General features: G+C 39.6%; 1 protein-coding gene across 2 annotated transcripts in view; it reads left to right on the plus strand.

The window, feature by feature from the left end:
- Positions 1 to 27,905, plus strand: part of LOC136880879 (uncharacterized) — a gene marked incomplete in the record, with an annotated part of 321,955 nt that overhangs the window by 59,862 nt on the left and 234,188 nt on the right. For both annotated transcript variants that reach the window (XM_068229264.1, XM_068229265.1), the window contains 2 exon segments: positions 11,322 to 11,365; positions 21,942 to 21,987.

A 27,905-nucleotide genomic window follows, 5' to 3' on the forward strand; every position in this document is an offset into this window, starting at 1 on the left:
TTGTAATTAATTTAATGAGTGACATAATCCATTGACAGTACTATTAGGACTTACGAGTTGCTCCAAATACATTGAAATACCATTGTTTTGGCTGCACAGTGAAATAGTTGTGTACATAATTTATGGTAAATTTATTACTTTAATACTCATGTACAATTTTTAAAATTTCAAAACCATATCTGTCCAAAGGGCAAAGATTAGTAAGCAAACGGGTGTGCTTGGACTGTGTTTTCGGATTCCACTAGCATCCAAGTTTAGGATCTTGCCTAGATGTGGCCGATATCCTCTTTTATCTTAATTCCCTTCTCAAAATCGAGCCACTGTGACATCTGAGTGACTTTTCTTAGACCCTAAAAAAACTCAAGGCTTGTTTCTGACAACTACAATACAGTAGAGATTGCATTTGGTGAGCCCTCTGCATTTGAGTGTACACGGAGTCTGGTAAGGTGTTAGAGCTGGAGAAGGTGGTAGATGATTTTATATCAAGAAATGAGATTAGGAAGCGGGCATTCCTTCAGAGAAGAACTACTTTTCCCAATGGAGACTGTCCAGGCGGTACTTCTGATGGTAGAGCTGTTTACATTTTATGTTATAAAATGAACAATATACAGTAATGGGATATTTATGAAGCAAGTTCTACTTTCTTACTAGTGTTTCTTTTTGATAGCTTTGTATATAAGATATTCATTCAAAATATTGATGGATCAAGTTTTATTTTTCTGTATACTTGTGAATATAATTGAAATGTCTCTACATAAGACACATTCAAATATGTATTTGATCTACAAGCTGTATTATTTTTCTATTTTCTCTGATTGTTTGTGATGATTGTTAATGTATAGGAATGTCTATATATATAAAATAAGAGTTTTGTCTGTACATTGCTCAGAATTTGAAAAGAATGGTATTTCTGCATTGGTCAAGTCCACAGTAACAAGGAAATGCACTTTTAACTTTTCCGTTATATCTGTCTGTCTGTATGTATGTATGTACATACATCACAAGAAAACGGCTGAAGGGAATTTCATGAAAATCGGTATGTGAAGTCGGAGGTTGAGCCACTACAATCTAGCCTATAAATCATTTTATTCACGCTGAGTGAAATGGTAGTTTAAGGGAAGGCCTAAAATTCAATTCTCATATATTTATATTATTAGTGGTCCTATCGATAAATACTCAAGAAGTCCATCATGATCTTCAAGGACCACGCTTGCAGACCTCAAACAAATGTTTGACGTGCCTCACTCGATTGCCTGCACGTAACATCATATGATTCCCATATATGGCTCTTAATAATAATTTTTAAAAAAAATGCTATTGGCTTTATGTCCCACTAACTACTTTTCGGTTTTCGGAGACACCGAGGTGCCGGAATTTTGTCCAGCAGGACTTCTTTACATGCCCGTAAATCTACCGACATCAGGCTGACATATTTGAGCACCTTCAAATACCACCGGACTGAGCCAAGATCGAACCTGCTATATTGCTCTTAAGGTACTCTTTGTCTTTGGGCAACCTGCAGCTGTTGCAGGAAGATTGTACAATAAAATAAAATACATAGAATTAAATTTCTAATTATTTATGTCTTATACATTTTTACCCTATGATAACACAGATATTCATGATTTTCGATTTTTGTTGCTAAGTCCACATCAACGCCGAGCCACGAGAAAATGGGTGAACAGAATTTAATGAAAATTGGTATATCGAGTTGGGGAAGAAGAAACTACAGTCTAAGCTATAAACAATTTTACTGACCCTGGATGAAATGGTAGTTTATGGGTAGGCACCTAAATTGTAATTTTTAAATACCGGTACCTATGTTATTGGTCCTATGGAAAAGTACTACTTAGCAAAAGTTATAGAGAATACAATTTCTGATCGTTTTTGTTTTATTCACTTTTACCGTACCGACTATGATACGAGCAGTATTTCAGAGTCAGAAGAAAACTAAATGTGAGGGCCTACAATATCGAAAGCGCATAACATTCATCAACAATAACATTACATTGACCATTGTTTGTTTTGATGTTCTTTGCCTCTTATGGTGCCCTCAACTCCGATAGATGGGATTACTCTTGTGTACCGAGTATAACAGCTGGACTGAATATTGGTGGGAAATAGCTGGGGAGTTAGAAAACTTTTTTCTTTTAGCATGCCATTCCTCTGATTCATACATTTTCTGATACTGCTGGTGCGTAACACACTGGTTCATCATAGTATTCCAGCTATTCGATCTCTACTATGACGCCCTGTTTTGAATGAGCAGTGTGCACAATTGGCAGGGGCTCACTTAGTAATAGTAGTATGACCTGGTCTAGAATGAAAATATTTAGGCCTATTCCAAATTATAGCACCACAATTCACTAAATAATTCAAAATTCAACCCTGAAAAGAGGCGTTTCTTAAGAAAAGTGCCTTCTTCTTAACTTTTAATAAATTCTACATTAATTTTATTCCAAATTCGCAGTGAAGAGGGGTTTACTCATCTGGCTTGGAGGAAAGTTAGATAGATTTTTGCACCACCAGTGTAGTGAAATTAGATTATCCAACTCATCAGGTACTCATAGGAAACAGATTAGTAAAGGGGCAAAAATTTGCCGTGGGACTCTCCACTATTCAAACCCCGCCCAAAAAAGGTGAAGAGTGTTCATGGATAACGGCTGTCTGCGGCTTGGACATTCCAGCTCTGGAATATTGGACTGTTAGATCGGCATTGCAGTACTGTTCATTAAAAGTGAGAAAATGCGTGGTTTTTCATTTGATCAAATATTTCCTATTGCTTTTATTCTCACCATTCGTACTGATGTCGTACTGACCTATGTTCATTTCATCAGGGAAAACCACTAAGACAGTCTTTCTGAGGATGCAAGAAAGCAGGTGAAGAGTGAGTGTCTGTCATTATAATGAAAACTCCCCAACTTGATTGTGACTGATGATAGGCAAGCGGGCCTACCATTACAATGAAATTCCCTAACACAGTCTTCATATGAGAAACAATGTATGGTGACTTCCCCATCGCCTTTCTAGGGTAACGTTAGGAGCTATGCAATATAATACAATCTTACAAAGTGTACACCATCTAACCTAGAATTCTGTATACAATGTAGAATTCCGTAGCAAAGCACAGGTACATCAGCTGGTTTACGATCAAATTTGTTCCTCATTTCATATGCCTTTGCTCAGGCTAATCACGCCCAGGTCCCTATTAAATACCCAAAGTTGGCGTGCCTGGAGGTGGTGCAGGCAGCAGTAGTAGTAGTAGTAGTAGTAGTAGTAGTAGTAGTAGTTGTCGTAATAGTCGTTGTAGTAGTATCTTCTCCCCTAACAGATAGTCAGTAATCATTATCGTCATCATCCATTCAATGCGTCCAGTCTGCTAGTGCATCTGTTTACATGCAGAGTTTCTCCTCTGATTTTCTCCTCTTGCTCTACCCAGCCGCACTTTCTGGCTCTGTAATCTTAATCTTACAGTGACCTATGAAGTTTTATCCTTCATTCCTCCATACAGTGGCTCTGAAACTCAAGATAGGTTTCCTTATGCTTGTATCTGTACAGACAATAACAGTACCTGTATTCACATTACACTAGACATCTAAATCTCAGCCCATGTAATTATTTCGAACTGTGACATCTTTGAGTGCCACAGTACAAGTTGGTCGTATCAAGGAACTCAAATTTCATCATAAGTCCAATACTGATGTGAGAAATTGTTTCCAAGTGTGAGATGTTTCATTATTGTACAAGTTAGGCGCAGTAACAAAGAACTTAGGGATAATCTGAAGGACTATCATATTTATAGTACCAGTGCCATAATGAAATTGGACAAAGGAATTCAGCTTTGCAGTACACTTAGTAGTTAATGATTATGCAACCAGAGTTATTGCTCTGGAATAGTGATACCGTTTAACATCATTAGCTCTGTTAATGAATTTGAGCTTAAATCTGTTGAATTTTCAAGTGTTGATAATGGAGTGAACATGTGTAAGATTATCTATTGTAACTAACCTTTACGGTATGATGATCTCACTTCACAGAGTTTCAGGAGAAGGAAGATACCTTGCTATTACTTAAAGCTTCAGGAATACAAGGGAGATCTTCAACAACGCAGGGATGTAAAAGGAAATCAGAACAAAAAAAATTGAAACCCCATTGCACTACATCTGGTATTGTCCTTCTCCTATCAATTGGATGCTGCCCTGCCAGAAGACCTGTAGATAACAAGGTGACACTTGGTGGACGCCTAAACCAGTCCTGACATCCTTAATGTGGCCAGGAATCATATCGGTACCAGTAGCCCACAAGGGCGCCCCCTCTAGGGACACCATGACCTTGAAGTCGGTGTGGGGGCTTGTGTGCTTGTTGATCCCGAAGGCTATGCCAGCTCAGGGTTACCCATGCTGGAAAGGCCTCGGTGTAGGGCCAGACTAACAAGGTGTCCCCCGAGTTGCTTGAGAGGTGTCTGTGCTCTTTATTCTTCATCACTATTTCTACCCTTCTATTCTCACCATCTTTAATTTCATTCCTCTTCCTGTCTGGCCACCCTCTCTGCCTCGGGTAGATTAGGTTAGACATTACAGAAAAATAAAAAATAAAGAAATAAAATTTTTTTAAAAAAATTAAAAAATTAAATTAAAAAAAATAATTAGGTTAGTACAGAGGTTTTATCCTCCCCCAATGACAAGTTTCGGGTCGTGGCGAGGTGATGCATGGCTACTGGGAGAGTAGTAGCTGTGGATGGCGCGGCAACTGGGGGCGTTTGTACCCTAGTTCGCTCCGACATCTTCAGCGAAGCAGTACCGCTCCGTACTCAGCTAGATGCAGTTGCAGTTCGCACTCCGTTGCCAGTAATGACAACGGTTTGCAATGTGTACTTTCCACCGGATTATAACCTTGATATGCATGCACTGCAAGATTTGATCGCTCAGTTGCCTCCTCCTTTCCTCATGCTGGGGGATGTGAACGCCCGTAACACACTATGGGGTTCTCCATCTTCCTGTTCTAGGGGGAGGAAGCTCGAGCGAATGATCAACCTATTTGATCTTTGTGTGCTCAATACAGGGGAACCGACACATTTCAGTAGCGCGCATGGCACATTCTCACACCTGGATGTCACTTTGTGTAGCCGTGCGCTAGTTCCCCTGCTACGGTGGCAAGTTCATGACGACCTCTGTGATAGTGACCACTTCCCGATAATTCTGTCTCTCTTGAATCAAAGACAGTCTGAAGTACCCAAGTGCTGGTTACTTCGGCGGGCAAATTGGCCAGAATTTACAAAACGCGCAGTGATGGCTGATGATATGCTGGAGTCTGTTGACGACCACGTCTCTTCCATTACTACTGGAATTTTGGCTGCTGCAGAGGAAACAATTCCTTCCACGTCCGGTATTCGTCGCCGGAAACAGGTCCCATGGTGGACGTACGAAATTGCAGCAGCCATACGTGATCGCCGATGGGCTTTTAAGCATTATCGTCGGAATCCTACGATGGCCAATCGTATCGCATTTAAGCGTCTGCACGTGAAGGCCCGTTTTTTGATTCGAGAAAGTAAGAAAGCTACGTGGGAAAAGTATGTGTCATCCATCACGGCACATACTCCGTCATCACAAGTGTGGACAAAACTCCGCCGTATTGTTGGAGTACAGAATGTGCCCTCAGTACCCAGAATCTCCATTAATGGAGATATAGTTACGATTCCTTCAGTCATTGAAGACCACATTGCGTCACATTTTGCAGATACGTCCAGCTCTAGGAGATACGACCCTGCATTTCTTCCAATTAAGCGCGAAGCAGAGGCCCACCATCTCTCTTTTCCCTCTAGTGCTTTGCATCCCTACAACGTGGCCTTCACGGAGTGGGAGTTGCAAAGTGCACTTGTGCTGCAGGGATACGGCTCCTGGACCAGACAAAATCCATAATCAAATGCTTAAGCATTTGAGTGACAGATGTCTCAAGGATATTCTCACCCTATTCAACAGAATATGGAGTGAGGGAGTGTTTCCGTCTCAATGGCGTGAGAAAATAATACCAATTCCCAAGCCAGGTAAAGATCCAAATCTTTTGGATAGTTATAGGCCAATATGCCTTACAAATGGCCTCTGTAAGCTATTTGAAAGGATGGGTAACCGGCGTCTTGTGTGGGCCATGGAAAGGGAGGGCCTCTTGTCTAACTACCAGTGTGGTTTTTGCTTTCATTGGTCTGCCACTGATCATCTGGTCAGACTGGAGAGCGCCATTCAGGAGGCCTTTCTCCGGAAGGAACACCTAGTCGCCGTGTTTTTTGACCTGGAAAAAGCTTACGATACTACCTGGCGATATGGGATTCTCTCCACTCTACACCAGTGGGGATTTCGGGGAAATTTGCCAACGTTTATTGAGAACTTCATGTCCCTCCGTCTCTTTTGAGTCCGAGTAGGGAAAGCATTTTCTCAATATTACGTTCACGAAAAATGGAGTACCTCAGGGATCGGTACTGAGTGTCACGCTGTTCGCAATCGCCATCAAAGGCATAGCTGCTGGGCCCGCAGTTGTTCCATCGCTGTATGTAGACGACTTAGCTCTACATTACAGATCTGGAAGGGTGGCGTTTGCAGAGAGACAGATACAGCAAGCTATTAATCGAGTCGACAGATGGGCCCTGCAACATGGTTTTCGATTTTGAGCAGCGAAAACCTCAGTTGTACACTTCTGTCGACGTCGGCCTGTGCATCCTGAACCAGAGCTCCGCTTGCGAAACAGTGTCTTACCAGTGGTTGACACCTGCAAATTCCTGGGTCTCCATTTTGATAAGAGACTTACGTGGCAGCCCCACATCCGTCAGTTAAAGGTTGCCTGCATGAAGACACTTAACATGCTTAAGTTTCTCAGCGACACTTCGTGGGGGGCTGACCGTGCGGTGCTGCTACGATTTTACACGGCGACGGTCCTCTCCCGAATTGACTATGGAAGTGCGGCTTATGGCTCAGCATCAAAATCTACGCTGAGCCTTTTAGACAGTATTCACCATAGTGGAGTAAGGCTGGCAACGGGTGCTTTCCGTACTAGCCCCATTCCCAGCTGCTCGCTGAAGCGGGACTTCCACCTTTACGGATAAGGAGGCAGCAGTTACTCCTAACGTACGCTGCCAAAATTCGTGAAATGCCGCTACATCCAAGCTATCAATGCATCTATCGCACCCAATACCACCAGCGGTGCCAAGACCGGCCAAATGCCCAACGGCCGGTTGGGTTTTGGTTTGATAGCTTGTGTCATGATTTGAATATTGATATCGGTGGTTGTCTTGAACGAACTCTTAGCGAGGTACCTCCGTGATTGGTTCCGCGACCGGATATACGTCTAGATCTGCCCCGTGGACCCAAGGTGAACACGGATTCCTCCGTTCATCGGAGGTATTTCCAGAACTTTGTTCACCAATATCCGGCTGCGAGACTTATCTTCACGGATGGTTCTAAAATCGGAGATAATGTTGGTTGCTCTTTTGTCATTGATGATATGGGTATGAAGATCTCGCTCCCTAAAGTATGTAGCGTGTATACTGCAGAGCTTTACGCCATCTTAGAGGCTCTGCAGTTTGCACTCCGTGACGAAAGAAGCCACTTTCTGTTGTGTACCGATTCGTTAAGCTCTCTGCAGTCTATTGAAACCTGTTTCTCGCAACACCCACTGGTGCAGCAAATTCATGACCTTCTAGCCAGGTTAAGCGATGCTAGCACCAGAATTACTTTCACGTGGCTTCCAAGCCACGTTGGGATTGCGGGAAACGAACTTGCGGATGAAGCAGCAAAGGAAGCTGCACTTTTACCTCCAAGACCCGTCAATGTAACTGCTAAGGATATTTGTTCTCAGCTACGTCGAACCATCTTGGCGTTCTGGGGATCGGAGTGGCTAGATATCCGAACTCCCAACAAGCTGAGAGCAATTAAGAAGACAACTACCGTGTGGCGGTCCTCTTTCCGACCTTCACGGAGAGAGCCCATAGTACTGTGCAGGCTGAGGATAGGTCATTTACGATCGACGCACTCTTATCTCCTAAAGAGGGAAGACCCCCCAGTGTGTTCTTGTGGTGCCGAATTCACCGTGGCCCACATCCTCACAGAGTGCGCCGAACTCTCTGGCTTAAGACGGAGCCTCGGCCTGCAGGAAACACTCGAACGCATACTAGCCAATGACGCGACTACTGCTGATCTCGTCATCCGCTTTATGTGCGACAGTGGACTTATCAAGGGTATGTAAATTACAAGTGTACTGTTACTCAGGGAACGTACGTTCCCTTTTGATACATTAGTAATCCTTTCGGCCTAGTTTTATAATTATTTTTTGTTTTATTTTGTACTGCGTTTCCAAATTCCTTTGTTGAATAAATAATTTTGTTTTATATTTTAAATTTCTTTTCCACTTATTTGTTCAGAGAGGATGATTACCTCGTTGTACTTCCTCTTAAAACAAAAATCACCACCACCACCACAAGGGCAGTTGGGAAGGAACCAGTCGTGGACTAAATTAAGGATCATATACCTGGTCTGAAAATGGGGAAAGCAGAATATGGCAGGGTTCGAAGTGGAGTGGCGAAATTTCGTAAAATAAGCACAAGATAAATTTCTGTGATTACTTTTTAATTGCTTTTATTGTAACTAGTGGACCCATGCTACTTTGCAGCATTTGTTTTACATCAGTCAGATATTGTGCGGATATGAAATTGTTCAGGGTGTTGCCCGGGTTCATTTCTTGTAAGTTCAATTTTATCATTAAGAGTGAAGCTTAATTTTTGTAGATTTTTTATTATGGTGTTGATTGGTATTTTACAAACAATTTTTTTGGTTTTTAGACTTATTTTTGGGTATCTTTATATTAAGAGTTTACTAAAAACAGCTTTGGCAATTCCATCTCTCCTTTCCACTGTACTGATTGGCTTCATTTTTGTTGTATTCTACCAGGAATTACCTGCCGGTGGATCTTGAGACTTTGTTAAGTCTCCAAGTTCAGCCAACTTTGCGTAATCATAAAAAAAAAAAAAAAATTAATGATCACTGCATTAACTGCAGGTGAAGGCCTACCTTAACCTGCAATACATGCTGTACTTCAGTACTTTCATAATATTCTGATATCTTAAGTAATGTCATTGTCAGTAGCCATGTTTGTTTACTGCCTGCCAGGCCAGAGAGTTCATAGTTCTAATGATCATAGCGGTAGACTCTTCCCTGCCACATACTCTTTGATTTTCTAACCTTTCCCAGCAAGAGATGGTAGAGTATTACTAATAAGTTTGAAGCTGTTAAGTGAAAAGGTTCTACGTACAAACAGACCCCATCATGACATAATTATACCTTAGATATTATTTGGTAACACTAACCAGAGGATGAAGTAGGTACGCTAGAAAGAAAAGGCCATGTATCTTAAGAGTTCTCTGAGTGGGAAAAAACTGTCTTTCGAGACTAACCTGTGACCTCTCAAGACAACTGTTCTATATAGAAGAACATCAGTTAAAAGTACCGTTGCCTTCTACTACAGAATACCAAGCTTTACATCCGGTACTGCAGAATAAAAAATTAAAAATGATGATATATGGACAGATTTTTACCAAAGAGATGGCATGATGACATCAGAATGGTCAAATTCTGACTACGAACTGCAGCATACCATAAGGCACTTCATATTACATATGTGCATAAAACCATTGAAAAAGGCAGGAAAAACAAGATAACTATTACAGGCATATGAAAACGAGTTATCTGACATGTTTATAATGACTGCTATAGAGCAGCACGGGTACTCTAGTTTATATTAAAAAATTTTTTAGACCATTTTTTTTTTTTTTGCATGGACCTTTTTGTTGCAGCCCATATTATCTAGGAAGTAGATGATCCTTCCAAACAAGTAATAAAAATATGCCACTCTTAAATTCAGCCATCCCAAAAGTAAAGATTTTGACACTAATATCTGTTGTTCTCTAGGATACTTTTCATGTCACTAACACCCATCCCACAACAGCAGTGGTGCTAGGAGTGTCATACCCCAACAGTACTTTTCTCCAGATGGTACGTCGTAAGTATGTGTACCAAGTTTGGTTAAGAGCCATGCTGAAATATGCAGACGCATATACATAATCTTGGACATCTTGGATATTTTATTTTCCACCACAGCTCATTCTCCCATGCCGATTGTGGCTGGTTTTTGACTTAAATCTCATCCGGAGAATCACTATTCATCCCCGTGACCACAAAAGAAGTGTGGATTCAACGCTAGCATGAGTTGTTCTTTTATTATTTGTACATGTTGCTCCCTCCCCTCTGCATCCCATGGAGTGATAGATGTGTCCCACCCCACCGAAGTATTTCTATCCAGATAGTATTAAATCATATGTGTACCAAGTTTGCTTGAAAGTGCAGGTTTGCCTATAGTCACCTCTCATTTTAAAACTTTATGTAAACATATTACTCCTTAAATACGATCAACCCGCTAAGTACCTAATACATTGCAAGCTAAGGGTAAGCCTTCGCCAGCAATTATTGGAGTGGTCATTTAGTAATCAGATTTTTGGATTACTGGAGGTTAACTGAACTCAAGAGAGCTATCATTGCCTGATGATTCACCCCATGGTAATTAAGGAGCGATTTAGGAAAGAATGAAGCTAATCACTCCAGTAGAAAAGCCGGGCAAACTGGTCAAATCTTTTAGTAAATGTTTCGATATATACTTCTTAATTAATGAAAAAATATAAGCTATTTTAAGTGATATTACTTTATCTATCTGTCGTTGCTTTTTGTAAGTGGTGGCCAAATATGATAATACTTCAGAGCTTCCTCGTGGTCACCTCTTGTTCTCTTCCGACCCTGAGGGCGGTACGTTTGCAACACCTACCATATTTTTGTTTTCACGGCCCTCATTGTCCTTTTGCTTCCCTCCCGATACTTCCATTTTTCAAAGAATCTGAACATTTGCTTATTTTCCTCTAATTACTCAATACTGACCCTCATTGAGAATTTTTCCTGATGTCTACTGCAATGTGTCATAAGGCCTCACTAACAAATGCATCTTCCTCCTTGTTTTAGAATTTAGAGTGGGGGAAAAAAAAGAAAAAACCTTTAGTAGTTATCTTCAAAGTAAATACCCCAACAAGCTGTCCGTTTCTATTTGCAATTAATTTAATGAGTGACATAATCCATGGACAGTACTAGAAGGACTCACGAGTTGGTCCAAATACATTCAAATACCATTGTTTTGGTGGCAACAGTAAAAGAGATGCTTATATTATTTATGGAGAATTTATTACTTTAATGTGTCTTAGGGCCTCACTAACAAATGCATCTTTCTCCTTGTTTCAGAAGTTCGAGAGGGGGAGAAAAAAAAAATTTAAGTGAATTTCAAAGTAAGTACCACAACAACCTGTTCATTTCTATTTGTAATGAATTTAATTAGTGACATAATCTATTGACAGTACTAGAAGGACTTATGAGTTGCTCCATATTGAAATACGACTGTTTTGGCTGCATAGTAAAACAGCGAAGCACTACCTATTATCAGAAACATTCGAGGGTAATGCTTTGCTGTTGCCACTCATTGTCTCTAGCATGGGGCTAAAATGGCGTCCACCGGGCGTGTTGGCCGTGCGCGTAGAGGCGCGCGGCTGTGAGCTTGCATCCGGGAGATAGTAGGTTCGAATCCCACTATCGGCAGCCCTGAAGATGATTTTCCGTGGTTTCCCATTTTCACACCAGGCAAATGCTGGGGCTGTACCTTAATTAAGGCCATGGCCGCTTCCTTCCAACTCCTAGCCCTTTCCCATCCCATCGTCGCCATAAGACCTATCTGTGTCGGTGCGACGTAAAGCCCCTAGCAAAAAAAAAAAAAAAAAAAAAAAAAAAAAAAAAATGGCGTCCCTTTTACATATTTGGGCAGCAATTCAAGCTTCCTTGTTACTTTCTCCTAGCAACCATTAATACATCATTTCTTTTCTCTTTTGCCTCCTGATGAAGAAAGGCAAGGTTCCTTTCAAATCATTGAGTGTGTTTACAATTATTTACATGGCATAAGCCCAGGAATATAACTCCTGAATAGTTACACGGGCTGTGAAAGTCTAAATGATTATATTTATGAATCAAGTTTTATTTTTCTGTATACTTGTGAATATAATTGAAATCTCCCTTCATAAGACTCATTCAAAAATTTATTTGATCTACAAGCTGTATTATTGTTCTGTTTTCTCTGATTGTTTCTGATGATTGTTAATATATAGGAATGATTACAATAAAATTTGTTCCTCAATTCACATGCCTTTGCTCATGCAAATCACGCCCAAGTCGCCATTAGATACCCAAAGATGGCATGCCTAGTAGTAGTAGTAGTAGTAGTAGTAGTAGTAGTAGTAGTAGTAGTAGTAGTAGTAGTAGTAGTAGTAGTAGTACTCGTTGTATATTCTCCTTTAACAGATAGTCAGTAATCATTATCGTCATCATCCATTCAATGCCCGCAGTCTGTTAGTGCGTCCATTTACATGCAGAGTTTCTCCTCTAATATTCTCTTCTTGCTTTACCCAGCTGCACTTCCTGGCTCTGTCACCTTCCTCTTACAGTGACTATGGAATTCAAGACTGGTTTTTCGTTATGTCTGGAGCTGAACACACACAAACAGTACCTGTATTCACATTACAGTAGACGTCTAAATCTTGGCACATATAATTTTTTGAATTGTGATATGATTATTGGTTGGCAGAATCAAGGGAGTTGAATTTCTTCATAAGTGCGAACACTGATGCGTGTAATTGTTTCTAGTACGAGACGTTTCATTATACGAAGGCCATCCGGAAAGTGGTAGCTGTTTGAGCAATAAAGATACAGGAGTAAATACTAAGAGCATACTTTACACTACTTCTCCACATAATCGCCAAGCAAATTTAGGCATTTGTAAAATGTAGGACGAGTTTTTGTATTCTACCGTCATAGTCCTCTGCCGTCAGTGTATTGAGATACGTAGTCACGGCTCATTTAAGTTCTTCATCGCTGTCAAATATTCTTCCCGCCAGAAAGACTTCAAGGTTCGTAAAGAGGTGAAAATCCAAAGGGGCCAAGTCCGGGCTATATGGGGGATGGTCGAAGGTTTCCCACTTGAATTGCTGCAAAAGTTGTTGTGTTATCGCAGCTGCATGAGGCCTGGCATTGTCATGAAGGAGAATGACGCCTATAGACAATAGACCTCGCTATCAATTTTGTATTGCCCGCCCTAATTTCTGTAATGTTTCACAATACGCATTAGCATTAATTGTGTCTCCATGGGCCATAAAATCAATGAGCAGTACATTTCGGGGATCCCAGAAAACGGTTGCCTTGAGTTTCCTGGTGGACAGAACTGCCTTGAATTTTTTTGGTTTGGGTGGTGAATGAGCGTGATTCCACTCCATTGAATGTCCGTTACTCTCAGGTGAGGCATAACAAACCCATGTTTCATCCCCAGTAATGATGCGCGTCAGGAAAGAGTCTCCTTCATCGGAATAACGTCTCAGAAACTTCAGTGCTGCAGCCAATCGCTTGGTTTTGTGCTCCCATGTAAGCGTGCGATGGACCCACCTTGCACATTTTTGAATAATGCTGATGTTCTTTGACAGTATCATGAACAATTGTTTGAGACACATTGGGAAAATGTCCACAGAGTTCATCATTTATGATGTGACGATTGTTCCTCAGATGGTCTCCGTGAATGCTCGTCGTCGTGTGTATTCCCCCTCCCCAGGTTGAAGTTGCGACACCAGCGCTGAACAAACAACTTGTCCATGACATTGTCTCCATACACCTCGGTTAATTGGCGATGAATATCACAAGGTCGAAGTTTAGTGCAATAAGAAATTTAATCACGGCCCTCACTTCACAACTGGCGGGATTCACAATGTTTTTAAACATTTTAAATGATCGCAGACACAACACAGGCAATGCTAACATCACGCAATCTCGCACAGAGCAGGCAGACAAACCACTGGCACGGTCTGACCTTGCCCAACAGCTACCCGAGTCATCAGCGCATAATGCGGTCCTAACGGGTACTACTTTCCGGATGGCCCTCGTAGTACGAGTTAGGTACCGTAATGAAGAACTTAGGGATGGCCTGAGGGACTATCATATTTCTAGTACCAGTGCTGTAATTAAATTGGACAAAGATCTTCAGTGTTTAGCCTTACGCTACTCTGGGTATATTATGAACATGCCTCCAGAGATTTCTCTGAAGCGATGATGCCGTTTAACAGCATTTGTTCTATTAATGAATTGAGCTAAATTCTGTTTGATTTTCTGCTGATGATGATGAAATGACCATCTGTAAGATTAACTAGTTTAACTAGCTTTATTTTATTACTGTCAGTGTGAGGATCTCACTCGACATAGCAACGGGAGAAAGGAGAGGCCTTGCTATTATTTAATGCCACAGAAAAACAATGCACGTATTGAAAAGGGCTAGGACTTTAAAGCAGAACAAAAGCAGGTCAAAACACTTTGCACTACAGCCATAATTGACTTGGCCTACCAAGTGGACACTACATAGCCAGGAGATCTGTGTATTACAAAAGCATATTTGGTGGACCTCTAACCATCCCTGAGTCCTTTCATGTACCCAGGAATCAAATCACTACCGCCAGACTGTGAGATTAGCTGGAAAGGAAGCAACCATGGTCTGAATTAGGGGGCATCTGGCTGGTATGAAAATGGGAAAACCAGCATGGCATGGATTGAATTGGTTTAACCAAATTTCAGAAAATCAGCCCAAGACAAATTTCTGGGAATACTTTTTAGAAAGACAATCCAGAATTACTTACTAGTGGACCCATGCTGCTCCACAACATTATTCATTATACACTGCCTGTTGCGGGGTCTAACTTCATTCTTGAGTCTTCACTATCTAAGCCTACATTTGTTTCTTCTTGCAATTCCTGCTCATTTCCGTAATCTTTGTTTAAAATTTCTGGAAAATACTCGTGCCATCTTTTTAATTGTTCTTCTTGTGATAACAACATATTTCTTTGTTTATCCCTTAGTCGTTTACTCTTTCTATAACCTCCCCTTGACTACTTCCTTGTAATATTATAGATTTGTTTCATATCATCCTTTTTCTCAGCTTGCTCTGCAATTTGTGCCTGCTGGTCAATCCATCTTCTTTTATCATTTCTCACACTCCTTTTAAGCATTTTGTTAACTTCATAGTATTTCCTTTGGTCTTCTGACTTGTGCTGTCTTGTTCTGTATGGATTCAATATAGCTTTTTCCGCTTTCCATTTTTAAATTTATCCCATGTTTCCTCAGACATCCAGCCTTTCTGTTGAGAGCTCCTATAACCAATTACTTTTTCATACATTTGTATATAAGCCCAAGTTTTTTCCACATTCAAATCTTCTGCAAGATTTCAAAGGACTTCAAATCAATTTTTCAACTCCTGCTAAATTCCTTCCTCCTCTTTTCATTGTTTAACCTTCGTATGTTGAACCTCTTTTTTCTAGCTGTAAACTTCTTCGATGCAGCCTTTATTTGTAATTTAAACTCAGCTACTACTAGATGATGTTCACTACCAACATCAGCTCCTTTTCTGTTCCTCACATCTGTCAATGATCTTCTAAACTTCTTACTAAAAGCTACATGGTTGATCTCATCTTCTATTTTGTGATCTGGTGATACCCATGTAATATTATGACACGTTTTGTGAGGAAAGATGATCCCTCCAATCACCATTTCCTGTGTGGCACACAAATATGCCATTCTCTCTCCATTATCATTCATTTCATCTAAAACATGTTTCCCACATCAGATAATTCTATTGGTGCATAACAAACTACTATTGTTACATTTTGATTTTACCTCGAAATCTAGCTGTCATCTTTGTGTCTGGGATGGGACTCCATCCAATTAATCTGTTTTTGGGTGTCCTACTTAGCAATATACCCATTCCATTTCTCCATTTAGCATCATCCCCGGTCTGTCCATAATAGTTCCCATTTTGCATCATTATCTCTCCAAAAAAATCCAAGCCATAATTTGCATCTCTTTCTCAACCTGTTTTAGTTTACCTTCCTCTGTCAAAGTTCTAACATTCCAACAATTGATTCTCATTTTCTGTTTTTATCTAAAGTTCATCATCGTGGTATCCTTTGGGTTTCATTTGACTTCAGTTTCTTTTAATAAGTGGGTTTAAGATGTGCAAGTTATTAGCCCACAGCACCCGAGCTTGGAGGTTGGGCTGCTACCTGAGCCTCCAAACCTGCCGTTTTCTGTAGGGGTTACCTCACGTAGCCGTTGAAGATCCCTCTTCACCACAAGGCAGTGCTTACCCCCTATTTCTGTAACCCCACAGGAAGAGGGTTGCCTCATCAGGCAGACTTGCCCTTCCAAATGTCTTCTTCTGTGCCGCACCTGCCGTTGAAGAATTCATCAGTGCTCTCTTAGCTGTCACTTTTCAGGGTTCCTTGAAGGGCCTTCTCAACTGCCATAGTGGTCCTGAGGTAGACAGAATCTACGCTGTACGTCACCCCTACGTGTAATCGCCTACTTCATGCATTTGCCCACCTCCCACTATGTGGACGAGGTGATTGACTTAAGTTAGTCACAAAGAAATATAACTTGCATAATCAGAAGAGAAAAGTAAACTTTACAAGAACTTCAAATATATCTATAACAATAACAATATTAATTCATTTCACAGTTCTATACAAAATACCACTTGACAAACGAGAATGAACAGGCATGTTTACTCATACGAAATAACTAAGCTTACCATACACATACATGCATCAATAACAGAAGGCAACACCGACACTGACTGCAAAGATTGTGAATCTATGACAACACGTTTACGGCAACTTCAACAAATATTGGTATTCACGCCTTTCTGTGCTAAGTAGTGGCTATCATGCAGGCAGTATGGGAGGATTGAGACACGCTACTCTGCTGTCGTTTAGACCCAAGCAGTTTTGCCAAAACACCAGTAAATGAATGGGTATGGATGTTTGGCTCAATAACAATGCACAATAGGAAGAATGGGCCAGATTTAAGGCTTTACAAGTGTTTGCTCTATTAACCAGCGTTTTGTCGTAGATCTGACACTAGACTCATCAGAGTGGGATGTGTCAGACCAGACCAACTGACGCTGGGATGTATCCAGGTGAACTTATAAGAAGCTGACAAGCTCTATTGGTGAAAAATGTCTAATTCCCTCCATGGGAACTTAGAATTTTCCATGAAGAATGGGATTGCTCATCGCATTCCTAAATATAATATCTTTAATTCTGGAGGTTCTGTAGCTCTGCAAACCATTATGAATCTGCACCTGAAACAGAAGACAAAATTTTACGACTCCATGAATATGATGTAGACTCTAATAGTCTTTTCCTTCACAGAGGAATATTTCATCTGTCACTGCTGATTGAAGGAAAAATAATGGATAACTTAAAGGACATTACCAATAATTTCGTAAAAAGTTCATCTTAAGGATGTCTGTCTCATTAGCTAAATAGTTAGCATTCTGTCCTTTGGTCTAGAGCAGGGATGGCGAACCTATGCCACGCGTGTCATTAGCTGACACGCGAACACGATTTCGGTGGCACACAACATGCATATATTAATATTAGTATGTACTATACTATAGACTATACTGTACATATCTCGTGCATCGTATAGTCATAGTGTTTCAGGTTTAAGAAATAAATGCCCTAAAATTTAAATTCTAGTTCCATAAGAACGTGCTTTATAGCAACACTAAAACCCTGATTGGTCCAGAAGTTAAGTGAAATAAATGTCACATGCGGCCGATGAGCCATTCACTTACCCACATCAGTGAATTAGTGAAGTTGGGGTTGTGTGTGGTTGTCACTATCGCGTAATTATTCTTAGTGAGTAACTGTTTATTGCTGTGAAATTTGTGCAACAAATAGTTGCCAAGATATTTTCCCAATTTCGAGATTTGAAGAAACTGTCGCACTTTACTTCAAAACCTCATATTGCACAAATGAGTCTCTTTTATGAGTGGTTCGATATTGACAGTTTAGAAATGGAGTTGACTGAATTTTAAGAAAGCATGTATGGGTGAAAAAGTTCGAACAACTTGATGAAGCATTTGTGAAAATCGAGTTGCTGTTAATTCATCTGGCTCAGACTCTGTGTGTGTGTGTGTGTGTCGTCTTCATACTTTGTTGAAATTATGTTCAGTTGCCTAGGCCATCTAATAAAAAAGACTGGCACCAGGCCTCTCCGGAGGCTGTACACCATTATTATTGATTTGGTCTCAGAATTATTCAGTTTTTAAAAATAATGATGACCTTCCCGGGACAACTTCATGAGCTGAGAGGTTTTTCACAGGCACTAAAACACTAACGGCTTGTTTCCCTACAACTACAGGACAGTAGAGGTTACTTTCATCGAGCCTTCTGCATGCGAGCCTACACAATGAGGCTGGTAAGGCGTTACATCTGGAGAAGGTGGTAGAATATTTTAAATCAACAAAAGAGATTAGGAAACAGGCATTCCTTCACGAATCTACATTTCCCAATGGAGACTGTCCAGGTGGCACATCTGGTGGCAAAGCTGCTTACATGTTATTTTATAAAATTAACAATATACAGTTATAGGACATTTATTCAGAAAATGTATTTATGTAGCAAGTTCGGAACTTTTTTACTAGTGTTTCTTCTTAATAGATTTGTACATAATATTTATGAACCAAGTTTTATTTTTCTGTTTACATTTGAATATATTTGAAATCTCCATACATGGGACTTAAAGCTCTATTATCCTGTTGTTACAGTATTTATTGTTTGTGATAATTGTTATTATATAGGAATGTTTACATTAATATTTGTTTCTCATTCAACTTGCCTGTTTTCATGTTAGTCATGCCCACCTGACCCCAATAATACCTAAAGTCAGTGGGCCTGGAGTTAGGTAGTATCTTCTCTTTTAACAGAATGTCAGCAATCATTATCGTCATCATCCATTTAATGCCTCCAGTCTGCTAGTGCGTCCGTTTCCACACAAATTTCCTCCTCTTATTTTCTCTTCTTGCTCTGGCCAGCTACACTTGCTGGGTCTGTCGTCTTCCTCTTACAGTGACCTAACAAGTTTTAGCCCTGAATCCTTCATACAGTGGCTTTGGAAGTCAAGATAAGTTTCCTTATACTTGCACTGTACAGACACAAAACGGTACCTGTTTTCACATTGCACTAGACATCTAAATCTCAGCCCGTGTAATTATTTCGAACTGTGACATGTTTGAGTACCACAGTACAAGTTGGTAGTATCAAGGAGCTCAAATTTCATCGTAAGTCTAATACTGATGCGAGAAATGATTTCCGAATACGAGATGTTTCATTATGGTACAAGTTAGGTACAGTAACAAAGAACTTAGGGATAATCTGAGGGACTATCATATTTATAGTACCAGTGCCATAATGAAATTGGACAAAGGTATTCAGTGTTTAGCCTTGCAGTACACTTAGTAGTTAATGATTATGCAACCAGAGTTTTTGCTCTGGAATAGTGATACCGATTAACATCATTAGCTCTGTTAATGAATTTGAGCCTAAATCTGTTGAATTTTCAAGTGTTGATAATGGAATGAACATGTGTAAGATTATCTGATGTAACTAGCCTTTATGGTATGATGATCTCACTTCACAGAGCTTCAGGAGAAGGAAGATACCTTGCTATTATTTAAAGCTTCAGGAATACAAGGGAGATTTTCAACAATGCAGGGATGTAAAAGGAAAGCAGAACAAAATTATTGAAACCCCATTGCACTACAGCCGGTATAGTCCTTCTCCTATCAATTGGATGCTGCCCTGCCGGAAGACCTGTAGAAAACAAGGTGACATGTGGTTTACGCCTAAACCAGTCCTGATATCCTTAACGTGGCCAGGAATCAAATCAGTACAAATAGCCCACCAGGGCGGTAGTTAAGGAAGCAGTCGTGGCCTAAATTAAGGATCATATACCTGGTCTGAAAATGGGGAAAGCAGAATATGGCAGGGTTCAAAGTGGAGTGGCAAAATTTCGTAAAATAAGCACAAGATAATTTTCTGTGATTACTTTTTAATTGCTTTAATCGTAACTAGTGGACCCATGCTACTTTGCAGCGTTTGTTATACATCAGTCAGATATTGTGTCGATATGAAATTGTTCAGTGTGTTGCCCCGGTTCATTTCTGGTATGTTCAATTTTATCATTAAGAGTAAAGCTTAATTTTTGTAGATTTTTTATTATGGTGTTGATTGGTATTTCACAAACAATTTTGTAGTTTTTAGACTTATTGCTGATTATATTAAGAGTTTACTAAAAACAGCTTTGGCGAATCCATCTCTCCTTTCCACTGTACTGATTGGCTTCATTTTTGTTGTATTCTACCAGGAATTACCTGCCAGTGGATCATGAGACATTGTTAGGTCTCCAAGTTCAGCCAACTTTACGTAATCATAAAAAAAATATTTAATGATCACTTCATTAACTGCAGGTGAAGGCCTACCTTAACCTGCAATACATGCTGTACTTAGCAGAACCTTCAGTACTGTCATAATATTCTGTTATGTGAATATCATCTTAAGTAATGTCATTGTCAACAGCCATGTTTGTTTACTGCATGCCAGGCCAGAGAGTTCATACTTCTAATTATCATAGCGGTAGACTCTTCCATGCTACATACTCTTTGATTTCCTAACCTTTCCCTGCAAGAGATGGTAGATCATTACTAATAAGTTTCAAGCTGCTAAGTGGAAATTTTTGTTGCAGCCCATATTATCTAGGAAGTAGATGATCCTTTCAAATAAATAATAAAAATATGTCACTCTTCAAAAAATCAGCCTTCCCAAAAGTAAAGATTTTGACACTAATATCTGTTGTTCTCGAAGATTTTTTACATGTCGCTAACACCCAAGACACAACTGGAGTGGTGCTAGGGGTGTCTTACCCAAACAGTATTATTCACCAGATGGTACGACATAATTATGTGTACCAAGTTTGGTTTAGAGCCATGCTGAAACATGCAGATCCATATACATAATCTTGGACATCTTGGATATTTTATTTTCCACCACACCTCATTCTCCCATGCCGACTGTGGCTGTATTTTGATTTAAATCTCATCCGGAGAATCACTATTCATCACCGAGACCACAAAAAAAGAGTGGATTCAAGAGTAACATAGGTTTTTTTAAAAATTATTTGTACATGTCGCTCCCTCCCCTCTGCATCCCATGGGCTGATTGATGTGTCCCACCTCACCGAAGTATTTCTATCCAGATAGTATTAAATCATGCGTGTACCAAGTTTGGTTGAAAGTGCAGGTTTGCCTATAGTCACCTCTCATTTTTAAACTTTATGTAAACATATTACTCCTTAAATATGATCAACCCGCTATACATAATGTATTGCAAGCTAAGGGTAAGCCTTCGCCAGCAATTATTGGAGTGGTCATTTAGTGATTAGATTTTAGGATTACGTGAGGTTAACTGAACTCAAGAGAGCTTTCATTGCCTGATGATTCACCCCGTGGTAATTAAGGAGCAATTTAGGAAAGAATGAAGCTAATCACTCCAGCAGAAAAGCAGGGCAAACTGGACAAGTCTTTTAGTAAATATTTTGGTATATACTTCTTAATTAATGAAAAAATATAAGCTATTTTAAGTGATATTACTTTATCTATCTATTGTTACTTTTCGTAAGTGGTAGCCAAATGTGATAATACTTCAGAGCTTCCCCTTGGTCACCTCTTGTTCTCTTCCAATCCTGAAGGTGTTACATTTGCAACACCTACCATATTTTTGTTTTCACAGGGTTCCCTCCCGATACTTCCATTTTTCAAAGAATCTGAACACTTGCTTTTTCTCCACTAATTACTCAATCATGACCCTCATTGAGAACTTTTCCTGATGTCTACTGCAATGTGTCATAAGGCCTCACTAATAAAATGCATCTTCCTCCTTGTTTCAGAATTTAGAGAGGAGAAAAAAAAAATCCTTTAGTAGTCATCTTCAAAGTAAGTACCGCAACAAGCTGTCCATTTCTATTTGCAATTAATTTAATGAGTGACATAATCCATTAACAGTACTAGAAGGACTTAAGAGTCGCTCCATATACATTGAAATACCACTGTTTTGGCTGCACAGTAAAATAGTTGCTTACATAATTTGTGGTAAATTTATTACTTTAATACTCATGTACAATTTTAAAAATATGAAAACTATATCTGTCCCAAAGGTCAAAGATTAGTGAGCTGTGTTGGTGGATTCCAGTAACGACCAAGTTTAGGATCATGCCTAGATGTGGCCGACATCCACTTTTCTCTTAATTTCCCTCTCAAAAACAAGCCACTGTGACATCTGAGAGACTTTTCTTATACCCTAAAAAGCTCAAGGCTTTTTTCTGTACAACTACGAGACAGTAGAGGTTGTATTTGGTGAGCCCTCTGCATTTGAGCGTACATGGAGGCTGGTAAGGTGTTACAGCTGGAGAAGGTGGTATATGATTTTATATCAAGAAATGTGATTAGGAAGCGGGCATTCCTTCAGAGAAGAACTACATTTCCCAATGGAGACTGTCCAGGCGGTACTTCTGGTGGTAGAGCTTTAAACAATTCGTGTCATAAAATTAACAATACACAGTAATGTGTAAGAGGAGACTGGGATTCTTTGGCGGATGCAGGATTCGAGACTTGTGAAACAACTAGTACAACACAATATTGTCTCAAAAAATACCACGACATGGTGTAAATGCACAATTGAAATGTCAAAGAGGTTCAACCTTTTCAATACAAAACGTGTTGTATAAGAAGTTCACAACATAATATTTATTGAATAATAAGGACCGGTTTCGACGCTCACTGCGTCATCATCGGCTAACAAAGATCAACAAATAGGCAAAGTACATGTCATGAATGATTTACATTAATAACTCTTGTATGGCTGAATACAAATGGTAAACTGCTTTGTCATAAAAGCTAGGAGAAACTTGAGTAAAATATGATAATGTGATGTGACACATAAAACATAGTGGTTTGATGGGTAAAAATTATGCATAAAATTGAACTGATGCTATGAGCATGAGAGTCTGAATATGGTGATAAAACTATGTGGTAAAAGTAATATAATGGTAAAATTGTCCACTCTTCTGTTGTTCACTTCAGGCACATAAGTCCAGGTCCGATGTTATATAGTCAAACCAATAAAAATTTTTTTGTCGAGGCCGGGACACCTGATGTTGGGCGATTGAATAAGGTTGCTCTTCAAATTAGTCTCAGCTCAACAGGGTAGTGAATCTTTAAGAGAGGAAAGAAAAACTAAGTTAGTGAAATGGAAGTCTAAATCGAGTTCGGTCAAGGGTGATAGAATATGAGACTCACCTTGTTTGGCGTGCTGAGTGTGTGGTGTAAGAAGAGTTCTGGACTAGTGAGAAGGTGTGACTGAGTAGCGAAGTTAGAGTGAAAGGGGTGGGGAGGGGAAGTGGAGAGGAGAGGGGTAGGGAGGCGGAGTTTAAGGTGGGTCAGGAGGGCGGAGTGGCAGTGGTGTGGGACGTAAAAGAGTACTGTGGAGAGCGTGAAAGATCGATTTTTCTCTCGTGGTTTTTATACCTCTAAAGACTTCTATTAGGTAGTCGAAAAGAATGCTGGATTTTTCTGAGATTTCGTTAAGATTTAAGTTAGGGTTAAAAAATTGGTCTAGGTGAATAAAACAGTTCTCCGTAACGTCGAGTAAAGGGCCTTTATTTATGTTTTTGAGAATTTCTAGGTCTTGTTCTATGGTGGTAAAATTATGCTTTAAGTCATGTATATGTTGGCCTATTGCGGAAAATCTATTATATCTGATGGCATTAACGTGTTCTAAGTATCTAACTTTGAAGCTGCGCCCGGTCTGTCCGACATATGAGGAAAGACAGTTATTGCATTGAAAACGGTAAACACCTGACATTGCATAAGTGTCAGACCTGTTAACTGATTTGGAATTGTGAACTATATCTATGTTTCTATTGCTGGTTCTGTAAGAAATTTTAATATTATGTTTCTTGAAAATATTCGTTACACTGTGTATATTTTCATTAAAGGTGAAGGTGGCGAATAGGGCAGGGTTATGTCTTTCTTTGGTTAATGTTGACTTCAGTCTATGTTTACATTTGTTAATGATGCGTTCTATGAATGAGGCATGTACTTTGCCTATTTGTTGATCTTTGTTAGCTGATGATGACGCAGTGAGCGTCGAAACCGGTCCTTATTATTCAATAAATATTATGTTGTGAACTTCTTATACAACACGTTTTGTATTGAAAAGGTTGAACCTCTTTGACATTTCAATTGTGAATCTCAGTTCAATACGGGAAAATGAAGTTTTTAACTTATAATGGTGTAAATGCTTCAGAGAAGTAAGAGAGGATCTGAAGGAAATATGCCTTACAACAGAAGACACCACAAATAAGATAAAATTGAATACAAAACTCAGGAATACAAACCTCCACTTTACCCTTACATGAAACAAACCATCAAGACGCATACTTCTGACTGAGGAAAGGGCACGAAGATCGGAGTGTCTGAAGAAGTACTGGGAGGACCGCGAAGCCCGAACAATCCCTTCAAAGGGACCTGAACAACGGACTGACTAAAGTGATCCTATGTGGTCATAAAAGAAGGAGGAGAACAAGAAGGAGAAGAAGAAGAATGTGGTGTTTCTTTTTGATAGCTTCGTATATAAGATATTCATTCAAAATATTTATGGATCAAGTTTTATTTTTCTGTATACTTGTGAATATAATTGAAATCTCTGTACATAAGACTCATTCAAATATGTATTTGACCTAGAAGCTGTATTATTTTTCTGTTTTCTCTGATTGTTTCTGATGATTGTTAATATATAGGATTGTTTACAATAAAATTTGTTCCTCCTTTCACATATCTTTGCTCATGCTAATCACGCCCAGGTCCCCATTAAATACCCAAAGTTGGCGTGCATGTCGGTGGTGGTAGTAGTAGTAGTAGTAGTAGTAGTAGTAGTAGTAGTAGTAGTAGTAGTAGTTGTATCTTCTCCTTTAACAGATAGTCAGTAATCATTATTGTCGTCATCCATTCAATGTCTCCAGTCTGTTAGTGCATCTGTTTACATGCAGAGTTTCTCCTCTAATTTTCTCTTCTTGCTCTACCCAGCTACACTTCCTGGCTCTGTCGCCTTCCTCTTACAGTGACCTAACAAGTGTTAGCCTTGATTCCTCCATACAGTGGCTCTGGAACTCAGGATAGGTTTCCTTATGCTTGTACCTGTACAGACAATAACAGTACCTGTATTCACATTACACTAGACATCTAAATCTCAGCCCGTGTAATTATTTTGAACTGTGACATGTTTGAGTGTCCCAGTACAAGTTGGTGGTATCAAGGAACTCAAATTTCATCATAAGTCCAATACTGATGCAAGAAATCGTTTCCAAGTGCGAGATGTTTCATTATAGTACAAGTTAGGTGCAGTAACAAAGAACTTAGGGATAATCTGAGGGACTATCAGATTTCTAGTACCAGTGCCATAAAGAAAATGGACAAAGATATTCAGTGTTTAGCCTTGCACTACTCTTGGTAGATTATGATCATGCAAGCAGAGTTATTGCTCTGGAATAGTGATAGTGTTTAACATCATTAGCTCTGTTAATGAATTTGAGGGTAAATCCATTTAATTTTCTGGTGTTGATGATGGAATGATCATCTGTAAGATTTACTAATGTAACTAGCCTTTACGGTATGATGATCTCCCTCGACAGAGCCGCAGGAGAGGAAGATACCTCGCTATTATTTAAAGCTTCAGGAATACTAGGGAGATTTTCAACAATGCAAGGATGTAAGAGGAAAGCAGAACAAAAACAAATGAAACCCCATTGCACTACAGCCAGTATAGTCCTTCTCCCATCAAATGGATGCTGCCCTGTTGGAAGACCTATAGATAACAAGGTGGCACGTGGTGGACCTCTAACCAGTCCTGACATCCTTAACGTGGCCAGGAATCAAATCGGTACAAGTAGGCTGCAGGGCCAGTTGGAAAGGAAGCAATTGTGGCCTAAATTAAGGATCATATACCTGGTCTGAAAATGGGAAAAGCAGAGCATGGTGTTGTTCGAAGTGGGGTGGTGAAATTTCAGAAGATAAGCACAAGATAAAGTTCTGTGATAACTTTTTAAGTACTTTAATTGTAACTAGTGGACCCATGCTACTCTGCAGTATTTATTATACCTCAGTCAGATAATGTGTCGATATGAAATTATTTAGTGTGTTGCCCAGGTACATTTCTTGTAGGTTAACTTTTATCATTAAGAGTGAAACTGAAATTTTGTAGATTTTTTATTATGGTGTTGATTGGTATTTTACAAACAGTTTTGTAGTTTTTAGAGTTATAGCTGCGTATCTATAAATTAAGAGTTTACTAAAAACTGCTTTGGCAAATATGTCTCTTCGTTCCACTGTACCTATTTGCTTCATTTTTGTTTTATTCTACCCAGAATTACCTGCCGGTGGATCTTGAGACACTGTGAGGTCTCTAAGTTCAGCCAACTTCGCGCAATCATAAAATAAAGTAATATAATGATCAGTCCAGTTACTGCAGGTGAAGGCTTCCCTTAACCTGCAATAGTTGCTGTACTTAGCAGTATTTTCAGTACTTTCATAATATTCTGCTAGTTGCTTTATGTCGCACCGACACAGATAGGTCTTATACGTAAGGCTTTTCAGGCGTTTGCTCTATTAACCAGAGTTTCGTCTTAGGTCTCACACTAGACTCGTCAGAGTGGGATGTGTCACACTACCCACTGACGAGTCTAGTGTCAGACCTAAGACGAAACGCTGGTTAATAGAGCAAACGCCTGAAAAGCCTTACATCTGATATGTTTTTGACATGCTCTGTTGGTGAAAAATATCTAATTCCCTCCATGGGAATTTAGAATTTTCCACAGATAGGTCTTACGGCGATGATGGGGCATGGAAGGGCTTGGAGTTGGAAGGAAGTGGCCATGGCCTTAATTAAGGTATAGCCCCCGCTTTTGCCTGGTGTGGAAAGGGGAAACCACGGAAAACCATTTTCAGGGCTGCCGACAGTGGAGTTCGAACCTATCATCTCCCGAATACTGGCATAATATTCTGATATGTGAATATCATCTTAAGTAATGTCATTGTAAGCAGCCATGCTTGATTACTGCCTGTCAGGCCGGAGAGTTCATACTTCTAATGATCATGGAAGAAGACTATTCCCTGCTGCGTACTCTTTGATATTCTAACCTTTCGCAGCAGGAGATGGTAGAGCATTACTAATAACTTTCAAGCTGCTAAGTGAAAAGATTCTATGTATACGCAGACCCCATCATGACATAATGATGCCTTAGACATTATTTGGTAACACCTACCAGAGGATAAAGTAGCTACGCTAGAAAGAGTGAAGGCCATGTATCTTAAGAATTCTCTGCCAGGGAAAAAACTTTCCTTCGAGACTAACCTGTGAGCTCACAAGACAACTGTTCTATATAGAAGAACTGCAATTAAAAGTACCATTGTCTTCTACTACAGAATACCAAGCTTTACATCCAGAACTGCAGAATAAAAAGAAAAAGATGATATATGGATGGATTTTTACCAAGGAGATGGCATGATGACTTCAGAATGGATTAATTCTGACTAAGAACTGCGACATACCATAACACACTTCTTATTACATATGTTAATTAAAACCATTGAAAAAGGCAGGCAAAACAAGTTGACTGCGACAGGTGTATGAAGAACAGTTATCTGACATATTTATAATGAATGCTGTGGAGCAGCTTGGGTCCTCTTGTTTAAATTAAAATTTATTTTAGATCCTTTTGTTTTGCGTGGAAATTTTTGTTGCAGCCCATATTATCGAGGAAGTAGATGATCCTTTCAAATAAATAATAAAAATATGT

The sequence above is a fragment of the Anabrus simplex genome, chromosome 9 (assembly GCF_040414725.1).
Source record: "Anabrus simplex isolate iqAnaSimp1 chromosome 9, ASM4041472v1, whole genome shotgun sequence".
NCBI classification, from domain to species: Eukaryota; Metazoa; Arthropoda; class Insecta; order Orthoptera; family Tettigoniidae; genus Anabrus; species Anabrus simplex.